Here is a 12785-nt window from a genome sequence, read left to right as displayed (position 1 = left end):
GAATGCGCCGGCACATCCGATACCGTCGTAGCAAATTAATCCGGCCGACTAACGAATCAACTTATTTGAATATCCCTCCCTCCCCTTATCCGCCAGGACCCACGTTGCGACTCATCTTCGTCTCGTGAGCGGAACACCCCCGTCCTCGTCTCTCCCCCGCGCCCAAATTCTACCTGTCCTCCCTGTCCTCCACTCCCGCTCATCTTCATCTCACGCGGACCAGCATCCATCCCCCTGCCTCCCTCGCGCATTCTCAATCTTTCTCTGTCTCACGATTTTAATCTCTCATAATCCCTCCTGCCTTAACATTCACGACGGGTTGCGCGAGCATGCGCGTACCGGTATGTCCGTGGGCCCCGATGCCCACACAATGGGTCCTGATTGCGGATTAGGGATTAGGAGACAAAGCCCCGAGCGTGAGGTCCGACGAGGCTTGACAAATAAATGAGAACAAGTTCGATTAACTCAGACGCGCGATCTTATTCGTTAGTGCGTTGCGACAGTATGACGAAGAGACTGGTGGTAAACTTCCTCGTTTTCCTATAAATCTTTTTATGCACATTGCCGCTATTGAGATAAGAAAAACGCAACATAAATTTTTAATTAACATATTTTAATTGCGACATATACATATATTAATTGTGTAATTACAGGTGAACTTTGCATAGAACCATAGACAGACGACCACGACGACAACAGACGATATTTATAGTCAAAGTTAATGGCTTTGTGGAATATGAGAGGTACTCCAGGACATGACTTATAGAATGGAAATAAGCAACAAAATTTTGTGTCCGTATGTATAGACACGTAAACACATATTAATTGTATGTGTAATTACAGGTAAATTTTGCATGGATTCACAGATAGATGACATTTCTAGTTAAAGTATTAATGGCTTTGTGAAATACGAGGGGTACTTCAGACATAACTTATAAAATGGAAATACGCAAAAAATTTTTCTACAATTTTTCACGGGAATTTTTAGCCTGTTTGATATAGTCTAGATAAAAAATATATTGTACGTTAACTCGACACCGTATAACCGTCATCCGTTACAGCCTTTTGCTACGGCCTACTAATTTCTGTCCTTCCAGTGAAAGTGAAAGACAGCGACATATCGAGTACGCGGGTCATTACGCAAGTAGATATTAATTATCCGCGTAATGTCTCCTTTTATCACGCGGATATCGAATCAGTATTGGAATACTATGATCTCTCGCTCTCAAAGAAGCATTAGCGTTTCGCTCTCTCGCATGAAGCAATGTGGAGAGCGCAGAGTACCATTGATTAAATAAGCCTTCTTTAATAAAGCAATTAAGTTATTAAGAATTAAAATATATTAACGAGCTGCGTGACAGTGTCGAAAGCGTTTCGTATAAGCCGACGATTCATTCGAAATTTGCAAGTCACTCCCCGATATTCCAGCAGCATTTTTACATCTGTACCAAGAGTTCGTTGCACCGTGCCGCATTCTCTCGTCTAAAAACTACACGGAACACTCGGGGCTTTGTTATCTCGGCACGCGATAACGTAAATATAAAAATTCCGAAGCGAACATCGCGGGTCGTGGCCCGGTGTGTTAGTTTGTAATCCGGGTGAGAGATGAGATCGCGGATAAGATGTGTCCGGCCCGTAGTAGAAGATAGCCATTGGTCCCCTCTTCTTGTGTCACAACTGGTCCGGTACACGTTCCTCGCCGCGCTCGTTCCCTTCCACCAATCCCTCCAGCGATTGGGGCTGCGTGATTCTTTCTTTTTTCGCGCCGTCGAGAGAAGAGAGCTGTCGTCGTGATCGCTCTCGGACGATCCCACTACCGATCTTCACGGAGCTCGTGTCCATTAACAGATTACGCAAATAAAATCCCTTCTCGTCAATTGTTTCTTACGAACCATGAATCTAATTCGGTAATAAATGAAATGATAAACACCGTTCGGCTGAAGTGTCGGGTACTCAAATACCCTCGACGCATCGTGCGAGCTTGAAGCAATTTCGGATTTCATTCTTGCATTCGTAGCCGGTTGCGTGCACGTTACCGCAACCTTGCATCGAACCGGTGATCCTCGCTGGGTGGTTTAATGGCGTGGCGCGAATTCGGTGTGGGCGCCGATTTGCTGTCCTTCTTTCTCTCTTTTTCTCGCTCTCTTTCTCTCTCTCTCTCTCTTTCTCTTTCTCTTCCTGTCTTTCTGTTTCGCCACACCTCGCATATTTGGCGCGTGATGTCGCGACCAGATTGGTTCGACATGCTGTACGAATGTAAAGGTCGGAATCGTGAACGGACTGCTCAGAAGGATTGGCGAGCGGATTTTTAAAGCGGCTGCATATAAACACGCGTCTACCGGGGAGAAGCGATACGAGGCACTCCCTCGATCAAAATTTAATACACCTGCCTTCGTTCGTCCTCTTCTTTTCTTCTTTAACACCTTGGCCATCAAGGAGACTAATGAAATTACCCGAGTAGTTTCTTGCATTTTGATCCTCAAGTGAGCAAAACATTTTTATTGCCGCCTCGTGTACATTGTTTGACGGATTTAGAATTCGCCAGTTTATGAATATGTATAAAAGTGTAATCGCGAGAGGCATAAATCTATTCGTGTGCGATAAAATTTAAAATAAAATAGAACTTTTGATATATCCTTAAGTTACACGCATAGGAAAATTGCACTCGATCGCGCGTGTACAATTAACAAAGTCGAAAGTTCCATATCGGGTTTTAGACATCTTCGTTCCTGATGTCACGATGTCCGCCTCCGCGAGCGATTGTCTACGAGCGATCGCGGCTTAATAGACGAGGACGTGACTAAATTGCGCCGATGACTATTATAACGTCGGTTATATTCGGCTCGAGGTATCGCCGCCGACATGAACGTTATTTATACCTCGTTGCGCCGTTTGACAATGTTTGTCATGGCTAATGGTATCGGCGGCCGTGATTACCGACAGGATTTAATTAGTGTTGCGTAACACCGGTGATTTCAGACAATTGCTCGCTCGTTACACACGTGCACACACGCTCGTGTTTCTCTCTCTCTCTCACTCACACACACACACATATGCGTGCATGCACGCGCGGAAATTGTATCGATTCAAACGAGAGTCCCGGTTCGCTTCGTTAATTATTTTGTTCGATCGACAAAAGGCTTGGACGAAGTAGTTACGCGGTCGATTCTGGCGACATTCTCCTCGCCACACGCAGCATTTAAGTACGAATTGATTCCTTTGATATCGGTTAGCATTGACCTTACTTTACTATATGTCCTTCTCTGTGGCATAATAGCGATCATCAGTGAATTTTTGCGATGTGACATTTTCTTCTGAATATATAGTTTCCGATGATTATAAGATACTAAAACGTTGATACATGTCGCTGATAAAACTTTTCTCATTTCTATCTTTATCGTGCCGTAGAAATTTTTCGCAGTTTCCTTGACCTCTTGCGCTTTTCGCAATTTTCCAGACAGCCTTATAATCGAATTCTTTCTCTCTCTTTTGCACGCACGCGCATTTGACCAAGAGATACGATCCGGAGAGAAAAAGATTTTCCCGCGAGCGTGATGGAGAAGGTTGAGATAGACAGAAGATAGAGAAACCCCACAGAATACCATGGAAGAAGGGGCGATCTTCTCTCTTCTCGGTCTTCTTCGCTCTTTTATTTTCCGGCTCGGCGTGCTCGCCGGAATTGACGCCCCGGCGACTCTCGGACAGTCTCGGATAGGCAGCCTTGAGATGTCTATCGGTGATTTAGAACAGGAGGAGCTTGCGGCGCGCGGTGCGGCGTGTCGCGCGCTCCGCGAGCCGGCCGCGTGTATGCCGTATACACCTGCATAGGTGTGCTTACGTTGCACGTATGCGACCGGCCCCGAGCGACTTTTTGCGCGGTGCCCGCGCTTCAGAGACTGGCGATAGTCGCAAGACGAAATCGCCCCAGCGATCCACTTCGCAGCCTCCGTCCCGGCATCCGGATCTGGCGCGACTCGTCTGTCGATCCTCGCCACGTCGCGTTGCCCGCGTCGCTCCCGATCACGGACCTTTCACAACACTCGTGACACGATTGTCGGAGGCAGAATAGGATTTAAATTTTTCGCCACCCGCGATATTTTTTGTGCACCGTGCGCTTAATAAATTTTTCATAGCGCTAGAAATATATATAACGTCTATAAATCGTAAAATTAATACAGAAATATATTTATATAGTGTCTGATATTTATTTACGATGTTTGTGACATGTATAAAATAATAAAATGATATTAAAGAAAAAAGCGAAACATATAAAATATATCAACGCAAGATAATAGTTATAAATAGTAAGTTATAGTACGTAAGTCACATTTATTGTTTGAGAGAAATATAAATCGTTGACTTATTTCACGGTATTGTAATTCTTTCTTATTCGCTCTTTTGTGACATTTTCAACTTCGAACATTGTTTCGCTCCAGACAGCCCTCGAATTGTCGTAGGATCGTACTAGGAATCGTTCTTGGCACACGTCCTGCACGAGGACGTGTCGTGCTTCTCTATTGTAACTCGTTGCGATAATAGTTACACACGCGGCAGTACAACACATTGACGTTGTTTATCATATAAATTACTTGTCCAAGCGTATCTTTACTCTCTCTCCGCAAGTGGCAAGCGTGAACGAACTGTACTAACACGCGAGATATCGGCATGTGAGAATTTTGCATTTCAAAAACGCTCGCGGTTACTTTGGCATCGGAATCGGCTCTTTAGTGTGAAATTTCTGCTTCTATTCCTCGTACCCACGTACACACTCTGCAGGCACACGTCAAAACATTGAGATGTTTTCTCTGGAATTACGTGCCGCTGCGTAGCAGGTTCATTCGATATCGAGACAAATTTGTTCCAATGCACTTATCTCACATAACAGGTGAAAGATGTTAACTTTTAATTTTTTTAAATTTTGACATTGTTTCTTTAGTTTAAACAAACCGATATACTAACATTTTGTTTATTGACTTTATAGTAAATGTAACGTAAATTGCAACATTGTCGGAAAACATATTTCTAGGAAGTATTGTTATTATGAGGCAGATATGAGTGAACGTGCTTTGTTGTCTTCAAAAATAGTAATTTTACATTTTTTTCCAGTAAAAGCTATCTTTTTTCTCGATACATGTAATAAAGCCATCGTGCTTGAATCTATTCAGAAGTTAATCGTCGTCGGATCGTGTCTTCAATAGCGCGGGGACTTAAGGCCCTCCGTGTTGCAGGACCCTCCTCCCCCTCCCCATCCCGTCCCATCCGATCCCTCCCTTCCTCGTTTCTTCGTCCTGTGATCATGTCCTCGTTACCGGCGCTTGCAGATTTAACCGTCCACGTATCGTCTAGTGCGCGCATCACTCCGCCGATCGCGCGCCTCTTCAATCGAGTCCTTTCGATAGGCGCCAAACGCCGTGTCATTCCACTTAATTCCGTGTAAATTTTAGGCGACTCATTAAGTAACTAGAATGAAGCGCCGTGAATACGCGGACAAACGGGGAGAGGTAACAAACGACACAATTAAATAGCAATCGTCGTTGCGACGCTCGTTAATGGCCGACACGTCGGCCGACGCGCGAAGTTAAAGCTGTTTCACTCCGTCATTATTTGTTTGTACCAATTAAGTAGTACCTTCGGCTGGAACCGGAACGCCACGTCATTCCGTTTAATTCAAGTCGAAAATTTCAACCGGTTCTGGTGCCTGACGAAGGTCGAGACAATAAAAATAGCGAGTACGCCGTTAGCGGTGTAATTAAGAATAAATAACGTATTTTTATAAAAACATCTCCAATACCTGTAAGAAATGACATAAGTCAATATCTTTTTTTAGAAAAGAAACTTTTATAACACTTTTTGAAATGTGCATTTTATAATCCTCGCAATGTCATAATTCAAGCGTTATCTTCAGCTTTATGAAACGAATATTATCGTCATATATTGATTCGAATCGTACTCGTGTACTGAAATTGATAAAAATTACAATTCCTTTTGCTGCAATTGGACACGTTATTGGCGGACATCTGGTAAACTAAAAAAGTCGCTTTATTTCTCGTAGAAAGATCTTAAAACTAGGCAGAGAGTATGTTCTTGTCATAGTAAATTCATGTTTTATGCATTCGCGACGCAGTCATAGCAATCAAGCGACGATTACAATTCCGATCGTAAAATAAATCGGTGATGGTCAGGTGATAGAAAGAGAGCTCTCGCTTATCGAGGATTTGAAAGGGAAAAAACGAAAAATATAAATGTTTGATCACTGGGAGATTAAACGACGTGATTGACGTAATAGGTGTCATTTATGCTTCCGTTACGCTTTCCGATATCAATCAAGACGACTAGTTCCTTGGAAGGTGACGATAACATAGTTGCAATCAGAACTAATAGGCGATAAGGCAATCTTGACTACGTCGGGCCATTTAGTGATGTTGTATATTTACAATTTTCACTGTAGATATATATATTAGACGGTAGTAATAGTAATTGAAGATTCGAGGATGAAACGTGATCAAAATCTTTCGTGACGTTGAAATATTTAAACATATAGATGTTAAAACGTACAATTTCCGATGGACCGAAGTCAATTTAGGGTTTATAAGTTTATATCTAGTTAGCAATAATTATAAACATTATTGGAAAAAAAATTGATAATCGATGTTTGTTAATTCAGTAAACCATACATACATAGAATTTTTTTTTCTTGGCCCTCAGGCTAAGAATGTAGGAAACCGACATCCGTGATTTTAGCTCCGTTTTAATTTACAGTAAGTAAAACAGAGAGTCATTCTCGGTATCCGGAATATCTTGTTGATCCATTCTTTGAATGCTACACAACTATTCCGCCTTTGCCACTAAGTGCAAATCGCGTACGAAGTACACGCGACGTACGAAAAAAAAAATAGGAAGGAAAACATCGGCAAAGTAGCCGAAGCAGAAGAAGAATCAGACGAGAATTACAATAGTCGGTAGATCGACGCGAAGAAAACGAATGACTTCTCGCTGCATGCAGACGCGGCGGCGATGGCGGTTGGTGAAACATAAAGAATTTGAGCGATTAGTACACGCTGCGACCTTCCTTTCACGAGGCGAATACAAATCAGCGTGTCAACGACTGCGACGCTACGCGCAAAAGTGTCCTGCTCGCCGTGTGTAACCGGTCACGAGATATTCACACTTCGGTGTTTTCCTCCCGCTTCGCCTGTCTGTCTATCTGTCGGATGTAGCCGGACGGACACGTGCTCTCGAGCGAAGCCCCCCGGAGCCAGTTCAGCGATACTATTCGCGAATATCCACCGACCAGCGCCAAGCGGAGGCCCGCTCGTCGAGGCGGAGCGCGAACGCGATCGCGCGCCGAGAAAAATACGCCATCGCGGAATTCGCCGTGGCGAATCCGCGACGAGCGTGCAATTATTATCGCGGCTACCGTTGATTTTCACGCCCGGAGTCGCGCGATAATCGATCAAACGTGCTGAAACGCGCCGCAATTTTTTTCAGCATTGGCTGCAAAACGATATGTCAATGAAATATTACATTCACTTTACGCATCCAGTCACTGGACTAGTAGCACTTTAAATCGCGTAAAGTGAACGGACCAATTGATCGAGAAGCTAAAACTAAACATGTTCTCATTACATTTATACATATCATGTCATGTAAGTTCTCATAATTTTGTCGAGGATAGAATTAAGAGAGCGAATATATCAGTGCAATGAACAGCTGTCTGACAGATAGAATTTTTAAATCGTTCGATCGGAAATCGTAGGCTTTTTGTGAAAACAAAATGATCGATTATGCGCCGAGATTATCCGCATTGGTTTACACGCGCGTACCTTTGTCGACGCATAACACGACGAGTGCGGTTGCTGCTTTCATTATTATTGCAATCATATCTTTCAGTAGCGAGGCTGCGCTTCCGACTTAGTGGATAAATAATACGCGTGTCAAAGCGTGAGACGGGTTGCTCGTACGTCACGTCAGGCAAATTAACCGTTAACGATACACTGCACATCTCACGGAAAACGCGAAAAGACCGAGAGAGCAATTCGGAATGGTACATACCTCTCCAGCGGTAATGATAAAGTTGCATACGCTGCTATATCGTCGATTTGTTTGCAGAGCGATCGAGCAGCGACGTGCGCGTGTAAAGTTGAATATAATTTCACAGTTCCAACTTTTCTCGCTATCTATCCGCGAAACGTTTTAATAATTTTGTAAATATTGAATATTTGTCAAATTCGTTCAACACACAAATCGTGAGGAAGAGAAAAAGGAACGTGTGTAGGGTGTAGGTATTTAGAATTATAAAAATCAAGAAATATATAGATAAATTGATAATCGATATTTCGAAAAATCGTTAATCAGGCATATAATATACGATACAAAACAATCGCATTGTTACTTGTTCTCGTTACGCTAAAAAATAATATGGAAGAGCTAGATATTATCGCGACAGAATACAATTAATCGCACGAATAAATTAATGGCCTGGAATATAGTGCGTCTCGAACAGGAAGTTTCCTTCGTCGGCGTGGGCGACCCTAACTATGTGATCCTACCTTCCGATAAGAATACTCCGCGACTAGGAGAGCGTAACCCTACGAAGCACAGGAAACAAGGACATTCCTCACGGTCCCGCCTTCGAAATAGGATTACCTTGCTCCATTCATCCCTTCGAGAGTCGTAGAACGTGTCACGTGGGCGGCGTGCATTATGTGCGGGAATACTCCTTCGCGTCGAGATCGGAACCTCTCGCGAGTCACGAATCGACTCGCTCTTCTTGCTGCTTCAATTCTTAAAAAGTCGCGAGGATTTTCTCGAGTTCGAGATATTTACAGCGCTGTCTGCCTGACGGCCGTGTAATCGACACAAGACATCCTGGAAGTGAATAGAAATGTATCGAGCTTGAGAAAAGAAACGCTTTTATGATATTATTAAATTGTTAATTGGATGCAGAGACAAGACAGAGGCAAACATTTATATTCATACTACCCAAAAAGGAATTTCAAGGAAACTACCCAATCTTGAACCACATATACAACTGTTTGATCTAATCAGTTGTCTTAATTACAAATAGAGCTCAAACTATAATATGGACGGATCTCCTCCCGGATCTCCTCCGTCGAAGAAGAAGAAACTCTGCAAAGATGTAGGAGGTTCCTCAGAAGAAGCTTCTCAATCTACAATCTCCCCGAAAAAATCCCAAGAAAAATTATCCCCATGCAAGACGTTCGGGAAGTTCTTCCCAAGAACAAACTCCCCAACCAGGAACCTCTAGATCTCCGACCTCTCCAGCACAAACCCCTTCGAAAAATCGCCAAGAAATAGAACAAACTCCTTCTAGGAGTTGCATGCTTTAATTCTCCATTTCTTTATTTTCGCATATTATATTTAATATATTTTAATCTTCTGTATTTTTTCTCGAAACTTGCTACTCATGATTAACCATGTTAATAGACACTTACACGATCACAGAAGTCGATATAACTATTTCGCTACAGATCCCAGCGTAATTACGTTTACCGCAACAATTATTTTTTATGAAATCGCACATCTTCTTCGCGCGATAATGGACTCGAATCGAAATTTGTTCTCCTTCTCATGTGCGCGCGCGCACGCTCATCTCGTCTGAGAGTCCTGCGACCTCCGTCGACGATTAAAATCAGCATGATCGTCCAGAATGACGTAAAGATTCCTTGACGCGCACCCGCGTACTGACTCACTAGTCATCCAATCAATCATTCACCGCGTGACTCATTGTACGAGGCGCGGATCATCGACGCCGCTGAGACCGCTATCGATACACCTTTATCGACGGCCACATTACGCTCTTTTCTTCCTCCCCTCTCCTTCCTCCTCTCCATCCTACTCTCCCTCTTTCTCTCCTCTTTCCCTGCTTTATGTCTATTTCCTTTCTCATCCTGCTCCTCCTCCCCCTCGCGTTCGGCTCTCCCCCTCCGACTTTCCAATAATGACACGTTGTTGGCCGAGGAAATTACACCAGTACTTACGAAACGAGTTGCGCGCGAATCCCTTCGTGTCGCGCACACCCGGTATACGTGCGTCGGCTAATGGTATATGAATAATTGAATATCCGCCTTATCCGGCTCGTATCTGCGAAGCCGCGTGAGTACATCGTTCTGCTAGAGCACAGCTAACGGGTGTCCGGCAGCGATTCAGATAGCCGCCGAGAGACGCGACGGCTGTTTCTCATCACCTTATCTTCCCCCGTAAAATAATACCTTTTTACACTGCGTCGTGGAGGCCGAGATACGACCCGGCCGATCGGTCGATCGATCGCGTTGAACCGTCGTGAAACCAGCGTGAAACGCACTCGATAGGCTTTAGGCCTCAATTTCGTGTTGCAGCGTTCTTCCACAGCTAGGCCCGATTCGCAAAATCACTTTTATGTCCCTCCAGACTTGTGAGAATGAATGTTGCAGCGCTTAACTTTCGAACGCTTAGCTGTTACTCTGAGAAATTTCAAATGGCAGGTATCTTCATAAAATATAAATAGTCTCTACGCGAAACTATTCTCAGTAAAAAAGAAACGACTGCGAAATTATTTCGAGAATATAACACGCAGAAATCTGATGATTCTAGGTCTTTGCTGCCGACTCTCGTTTATGTCGTTCATTCCATAAATTGTTAACGTGAGAGAAGAACGCGGTATCTAAGGATAGAAGGCACTTGGCTGTTTTCGTATGTCGGAGAGGTAGCTGTGACATATCCACGCCAAGTATAGTGATTAGGTATCGATACGACGTAGATAAACGCGTGCCGTGCCCACGTAATTTTGAGCCTCAATGATTGCGTGTCAGTGGATAATCCTCGTGGGGGACAGTTCCCCAATTCGGGTCCCGGCGACGCGACGTACCGTTGCTCGTGACAATCGCGGCGTATTTTCGTACAATGATGTCTTCGGAAGTGCCAGACCAGAATACCGTGCGATGGACGTTTGAATGTTTACCCTATTACATGTGCAATGAGAAACAATAATCACGGAAATAAATTCGTCAAAATGCTTATCGCGAACACGTAAACGCGATACAATCATATAGATTTCTTTTTAGATATGACTTCTTAAATTAGATTTTCTGACGTTTGAAAATAATTTTAGCTAGATATTATAGATGCGTAATTAGGAAACGTCATAAGTAATTACTAGTATATAGTCATGTTCCCTTTGAACTTATGCTATTTAATCTACATACGTATATCTCAAAATAGAATTCGATAGTTTCCGATATATCATATCTCTTCTCTCTGCCTCTCCCTTCTCCCCACCCCCTCTCTCACACGCACACACGCTCACACGCAATTATAATTAAACTTTCAGGTAAATATAACCCAAGCGCACAGTATTCCCCAGGATAGCGTGTTTCAGCCCTTCAGTCTCGAGCACATAGTGTGCGTCTAATATTATACCATAATAGTCCACCATAGTTTCTCCTAACAATTCAACCACCATAATTCATGCTGCTTCAAGTTAAATTAATAAATTATGACTGGCGTATGTCTCTCTCTTTTTCTCTCTCACTCTCGATTTCACTTACTCACTCACTATCAATTTTGTTTCTTTCAAATGGAACATTTTCCGCCCAATAGGATGTGATTCCGAGACGATTGTTTTTCGAAATAATGCGCCTATCCCTCGAGTAAGAATGCTCGCAGCCGAGCGGTCGAAGGACGACCGGCAATTAGTAATAATTCCAGCAGACAATGCGCCCGCATATCTCATTCGCGAGCAGGACAATAAAGAGGCGCACACGCGACACTTAATGGGCGCACGATGATGGCGTACCCGCCATTGGCCCATCGCAGATGTATAAAAGGCCTCCTCTCCGATTCGTTTGATGCCTCGAGAGCAGGCCATGTTGATCTCCGGATGCTATCGACACTTGACGAGCGACATTCGGAATATTCTCTTCGCGAAACCCCGCAGCAGTTATTCCACATTGTAGAAGCTGATAATTTTGCGAGTGCACTCGCCTTCTTACGTCATGAAAGAAAATCGTGTAAAAATATTTTACCGATACGATGGATTCACTTCGCGTGATCGTTCGCTTTCCACGTTCCCGACGTGTCCTTCAATACGAAGAGCAAAATTGAACATTGTATTTTCACTTTGAACCGCACGAAGGACCATAATAATGATTTCCTCGCTTGAGAGATGGTGCGCGACGCGCAGCATCTGCCGATCGTCTCCTAACAGGTGTCATCGACACTTCTGCGGCCTCAGATTGACGGCTCGTTAACGGCGATCGTCTTCCCGTCCATCCTCCTTCACTCTTCTTTCGCCACTTGCGCTCGCCGCGATTCGCCGTGGGACTCCTCGACGACGCTTCCCGTCGAATAACGAACGCGTTCCGATCGATGGAAACGAATGCGGCGACTCGACACGTACGGCTTTCTTGTCCGTTCATCTCGACAGCCTCTCTAATGATCTCGTTCGCGCACAGGAATTTGATAATTCCTCGCCTAGCGGCGGTCAGTTTTTCGAAGAATCCGGCGTGGCGTTTTTCAATCGCGTCGCATTTTAACAATATTATGGAAAGACAGCTTTCTCGATGTTTCCCTATCGATTTCAAGTGTACTGATAAAAAGATCCGGTAGATCGAACGATGTTTTCGATGTATGATGCGTTAGAATATTTGAATTATTATATCGGTATATTGACATTAATTCACAGAACGTATATTAAATATAAATGAATATAATAAATTATAGTAAGAAACACATAAAATTATTTGTATCTATGTTTATCGTTGTCGTTTGATTTTATCGTGATTAAA

The 12785-nt window shown here is 43.6% G+C and overlaps 1 protein-coding gene across 7 annotated transcripts in view; it reads left to right on the top strand.

The window, feature by feature from the left end:
- Zfh2 (Zn finger homeodomain 2) overlaps window positions 1-12785 on the top strand; it is a 292674-nt gene that overhangs the window by 169742 nt on the left and 110147 nt on the right. The window contains exon 1 of one of the 7 annotated variants that reach the window (XM_071795757.1): window positions 657-796. The exons of the other annotated variants lie outside the window; for them this stretch is intronic. The gene's annotated coding sequence lies outside the window, so the exon portion shown is untranslated. Of the gene's footprint in view, window positions 1-656; window positions 797-12785 lie in introns of those variants that run through there. 7 annotated transcript variants of the gene reach the window in all.

This window comes from Temnothorax longispinosus, chromosome 12 (genome assembly GCF_030848805.1).
Source record: "Temnothorax longispinosus isolate EJ_2023e chromosome 12, Tlon_JGU_v1, whole genome shotgun sequence".
Lineage (NCBI taxonomy): Eukaryota > Metazoa > Arthropoda > Insecta > Hymenoptera > Formicidae > Temnothorax > Temnothorax longispinosus.
This window is presented reverse-complemented; position numbering and strand designations above follow the sequence as displayed.